This window comes from Ovis aries, chromosome 6 (genome assembly GCF_016772045.2).
Source record: "Ovis aries strain OAR_USU_Benz2616 breed Rambouillet chromosome 6, ARS-UI_Ramb_v3.0, whole genome shotgun sequence".
Classification (NCBI taxonomy): Eukaryota; Metazoa; Chordata; class Mammalia; order Artiodactyla; family Bovidae; genus Ovis; species Ovis aries.
Window position 1 is genome coordinate 11,627,120 of NC_056059.1, and position 5,554 is coordinate 11,632,673.

At 40.2% G+C, this 5,554-nt stretch overlaps 1 pseudogene; it reads right to left on the reverse strand.

Moving 5' to 3' along the window:
- Positions 1-2,392: 2,392 nt before the first annotated feature.
- LOC114115265 (NADH dehydrogenase [ubiquinone] 1 beta subcomplex subunit 2, mitochondrial-like) lies at positions 2,393-3,084 on the reverse strand (annotated as a pseudogene).
- Between the last annotated feature and the right edge of the window lie 2,470 nt (positions 3,085-5,554).

Here is a 5,554-nt window from a genome sequence, read left to right on the forward strand (position 1 = left end):
TCAGTTGGATTGTTCAATCTAATTTATGATTATAGGGGTTCTTTACATACACCAGATACAGGCCCTTTGTTGGATACAGATGCTATATTTTTCCCAAATTAGTGGCTTATATATTTCAGTCCTTAATGGTATCTTTTGATAGCAGAAATTTTTGATGAGGCTAAATAAAATTTATTGTTTTTTTAATCAGTACTTTTGTTTCTTCTCCAAAAGTTTTTTGTCTGCCTTAAGATTATTAAGATAGTCTCCTGTGCTTTCTTTTAAAAGCTTTAAGAGTCTGGGCTTTATTTTACATCTATTATCCATGCAGTGATTAATTTAAAAACATTTTAAATGACAATGTCTTAATCCCTGAAGGATTTGTGAGGAAAAGAATTCCTCCCAGTATCTTCCTTTTGTTTTTTTTTTTGTTTGTTTGTTTTATTTTTTTAAATTTTAAAATCTTTAATTCTTACATGCATTCCCAAACATGAACCCCTCCCACCTCCCTCCCATAACATCTTTCTGGGTCATCCCCATGCACCAGCCCCAAGCATGCTGCATCCTGCGTCAGACATAGACTGGCGATTCAATTCACATGATAGTATACATGTTAGAATGTCATTCTCCCAAATCATCCCACCTCTCCCTCTCCCTCTGAGTCCAAAAGTCCGTTATACACATCTGTGTCTCTTTCCCTGTCTTGCATACAGGGTCGTCATTGCCATCTTCCTAAATTCCATATATATGTGTTAGTATACTGTATTGGTGTTTTTCTGGCTTACTTCACTCTGTATAATCGGCTCCAGTTTCATCCATCTCATCAGAACTGATTCAAATGAATTCTTTTTAACTGCTGAGTAATACTCCATTGTGTATATGTACCACAGCTTTCTTATCCATTCATCTGCTGATGGACATCTAGGTTGTTTCCATGTCCTGGCTATTATAAACAGTGCTGCGATGAACATTGGGGTACATGTGTCTCTTTCAATTCTGGTTTCCTCGGTGTGTATGCCCAGCAGTGGGATTGCTGGGTCATAAGGTAGTTCTATTTGCAATTTTTAAGGAATCTCCACACTGTTCTCCATAGTGGCTGTACTAGTTTGCATTCCCACCAACAGTGTAGGAGGGTTCCTTTTCCACCCTCTCCAGCATTTATTGCTTGCAGATTTTTGGATCGCAGCCATTCTGACTGGTGTGAAGTGGTACCTCATTGTGGTTTTGATTTGCATTTCTCTAATAATGAGTGATGTTGAGCATCTTTTCATGTGTTTGTTAGCCATCCGTATGTCTTCTTTGGAGAAATGTCTATTTAGTTCTTTGGCCCATTTTTGATTGGGTCGTTTATTTTTCTGAGTTGAGCTGCAGAAGTTGCTTGTATATTTTGAGATTAGTTGTTTGTCAGTTGCTTCATTTGCTATTATTTTCTCCCATTCAGAAGGCTGTCTTTTCACCTTGCTTATATTTTCCTTTGTTGTGCAGAAGCTTTTAATTTTAATTAGATCCCATTTGTTTATTTTGCTTTTATTTCCAGCATTCTGGGAGGTGGATCATAGAGGATCCTGCTGTGATTTATGTCTGAGAGTGTTTTGCCTATGTTCTCCTCTAGGAGTTTTATAGTTTCTGATCTTACATTTAGATCTTTAATCCATTTTGAGTTTATTTTGTGTGCGGTGTTAGAAAGTGATCTAGTTTCATTCTTTTACAAGTGGTTGACCAGTTTTCCAGCACCACTTGTTAAAGAGATTGTCTTTACTCCATTGTATATTCTTGCCTCCTTTGTCAAAGATAAGGTGTCCATATGTGTGGATTTATCTCTGGGCTTTCTATTTTGTTCCATTGATCTATATGTCTGTCTTTGTGCCAGTACCATACTGTCTTGATGACTGTGGCTTTGTAGTAGAGCCTGAAGTCAGGCAAGTTGATTCCTCCAGTTCCATTCTTCTTTCTCAAGATTGCTTTGGCTATTCGAGGTTTTTGTATTTCCATACAAATCTTGAAATTATTTGTTCTAGTTCTGTGAAAAATGTGGCTGGTAACCTACAGCCCAGATTACTGTACCCAGCAAGGATCTCATTCAAATACGAAGGAGAAATCAAAGCTTTACAGACAAGCAAAAGCTGAGAGAATTCAGCACCACCAAACCAGCTCTCCAACAAATTCTAAAGGATATCCTCTAGACAGGAAACACGAAAGGGTGTATAAACCCGAACCCAAAACAATAAAGTAAATGGCAAAGGGATCATACTTATCAATAATTACCTTAAACGTAAATGGGTTGAACGCCCCAACCAAAAGACAAAGACTGGCCGAATGGATACAAAAACAAGACCCTCTATATGCTGCTTACAAGAGACCCACCTCAAAACAGTATCTTCCTTTTGAAAGAAAAACCTCCTGATCTGGAAAATGAAAGGGCCATAACCTTTTACTGTTGAAAGAGTTAATTTCCACACAATTCCAATATGTAACATTCCCATATGCTCAAATTTTTCATTAGAATTATTTTTGCAACTACAAACAAGCTCCCTATCTATCTTGTCCAGCAGAGCTGGTGCTTAAAGTCTTTGATCAATAGACAGACAAATGGGATCCTATACTGTAACAAAGCTTAAGAAAGTAATTTTTTAAAACATAAAAGGAAAAGGAAGATGAGACTAAAAGTGTATAAGGGGAAGAAGGGGCAGAATGACAGCAAATGTGAAAACAGGAAAAGCAGAAATTAGACATGATGTGTTAATTATTCTTTATGCTGTTATAAAATGCACTGTTTCTTTGGAACCATCATAGGTGCAAAGTCAAAACATGTTTACAGACAAATGTTAAACATAACAAGAAACATGGGGTGCACCCATTTGGCAAGAGCTGAGCCTCCGTTTTCAGTCTTCATCATCCGGAGGGATACCCAATTCCTCATCCGTCCACTGGGAAGGGTCAGGATAAGGAAAGTGACCCAGCACAGCATCTGAGTCGTGCCAGAAGCGCCAGAGAATCCAGAACCACATGGTTGCACTGAAGAACTCGGCCTGGATCACCTGGGATCTGGTGGCCTCCAACGTGAGCGAAAGGCGCCAGTCGCTTCAGAGCCGACATGCCAGCCATCGTTAGCCCGGCCCCATCTCACATTCTACAAATGAGGAAACTGAGGCCCATAGAGATGAATTAGCAAATAATAAATTTTGGAGCCTGGAAAAGGGAATGAAGAATGAAGAATAGTGTCAAGGGGGCAGAGAGAAGACCATTCTGAAGTCAGTGGTTGCACAGAAATAGTAAATCCTTGGCTAGGTGACCATTTGTAAATAAGTGGTCTTCTTAAGACAAGTATTGGCACAGCAGAGATTTCCTACACTTAGTCTGGAGTAGCAACCTATAGGAAGTGTTAATGACAAAGTTTACCACTCAGCCTCCTAAATGTTGATACACACTTCAGTTATGTAGTTGTTCATTGGCACACAAATTGTTGAAGCCTCAAAACAATCCCTTAGAATCTTCTACTTGTATAATTTTGGGCAAATCACGTATACTATCTAGTTATCAGTTTATTTATCTGAAAGCTAGTTTTTAAAGGGAAATACACAGTCTATAATTTTGTGGGGATTTGTTGGTTTGCCTCAATGCCATTTCATCTCATTTATTTTCCTAAGAAGTCTGTTCATGTCTGTTTATTCAATGAAGCATTTAGCTTTGTACCAATATTGAAGGAATTCACTTTTATTCGTATTTAAATAATTGAGTTGGAGAGTGCAAGTGTTATGAAACTAAAACTCACACAACACTATTTACATTTTCTCTACCTTAAAAAGTAAATACATCAATCTAAATTTTTTCCTTTTACCACAGGCTCTCATAAGCAGCTGTGGAAACCTAGAAAAAACATTTCATCAGTATAGTATTCTTTCCCAAGAAAATCAAGGTCACTTTGAACAAACAAATGATATTCTCTGGCAGGTGGAAGTATTCTGAGTCTTTACAACAGTAGTAAATTTGAGGCAGTTTAAATTTAAAAGGTTGAGGAAACAAATACAACAAGAGCAAAATCCACAGGATTTGAATTACCACAGATCTTCATAAATAGCTCATTTAATAATGATCTAAGAAAACAGGAATGCAGCTTGCTGTTCCTAGTCATAATGAAGGTGTACTAGAATACTGTCTCACAAGTTGTTGGTTTTGATTGTGAAATATATATATATATATATACATATTGCATCTCCATTTACCATAAAACCACCATCATTGTGACTTTAGTCATGACAGGCTTTTGTGGAGACGATCTACAAAATACTTACCAGTAAAACCTTAATTTGTTGTAGAAGTTCAGACTGGAAGTAGAAGATCCTCCTAGAGTTGGTTTTCCCTTGTACTAAAATGTAGCTAATTAACTTAATTTGATAAGACTGAAGTGACTGAGTTAGCAGATCTAACTAAAGAAGAAATGCTACTATTGTCTCCCTGATATTTTATACTCTTAGTCACAATTAAGCAAAAACCTACAATCAGTCAAAAATTACTAAGATATTTTGGGTTATCAAAGATGGCAAAGAAGTAAGTGGATATGGAGTGCATCTCTCTCCATGGATACATCAGGAACACATCTTCAGATCCAGAAGTGCATGCAGAACACCAGCTGAGAGCAGACAGGAGTACCTGGCCAGCAGAAAAGAATATATAGAACCAAGCAAAACTGGGTAGGATGAAGGCACTAGGGGGAAAAGCAGGCGTGTCGGTAGGACTGGACCTGCCCCCAGGGGTGGGGGAGCTGAAGCAGGGGCCGATCCCCACAGTGGGGCAATTGTCTGAGTCAGAGGGGAAGCATTTAAGGCTGAGAGTGAAACAGCTGATCTATGACAGCCCAAATGGAACGAGAATCAGACAGTCCTTAACGCAGCCATACATACCCCAGACAGGGACGCAGGTCCCCTGGAAGGTGCAGCGGCTGGGAGCTGGAGTTTAGGGACTGTGGGGCAATCCCAGGGCGAGGGCTGCTGTTGACTGTGGAGAAATGGATCTAGGCGATGTAGGAAATGCCAGGGAAGGAAAGCCAGGAAGCCATGGAAGCAAGGTGATACTGCTGAGTCATGCAAAGGCCATCACCATAGCCTCTCTCTCCCCACAAGCCAGCATACGCAGCTGAACAAAAGAGAGGCTGCCCCATCAAATGCCTGACACCCTTAACTACAGAGTAGGACTCCACCCAGGGTGCCCCTTTAAGTGCCTGGCACGCTGAGCTACAGAGTAGGACCCCAGCCAGGGTGGCCACTCTATGTGCTTGAGTGCTAAACAACAGAGAAGGACCCCAGGCAAGGGAGCACTCTAAGTGCCTGAACCGGCAGAGCAACAGAGAAAGACTTGCCAAAGAGGACTTCTGATCACCAGCTACAAGAGGCTCAAAAAAAAGACTCTGATATGGTCATAATTCCTATGGCAGAGGCAGTCCGTGTCCCTGCACACTTGGTGTGACCAGGGTCCCCACAAGCCAAGCAGCTGCACCACCTTCACGCTCAACTCTCATTGGGGCAGATCTGCCACAGGCAAAAAAAGTTTGTGTCTGTGAACACAGAGTTGCTTTGGT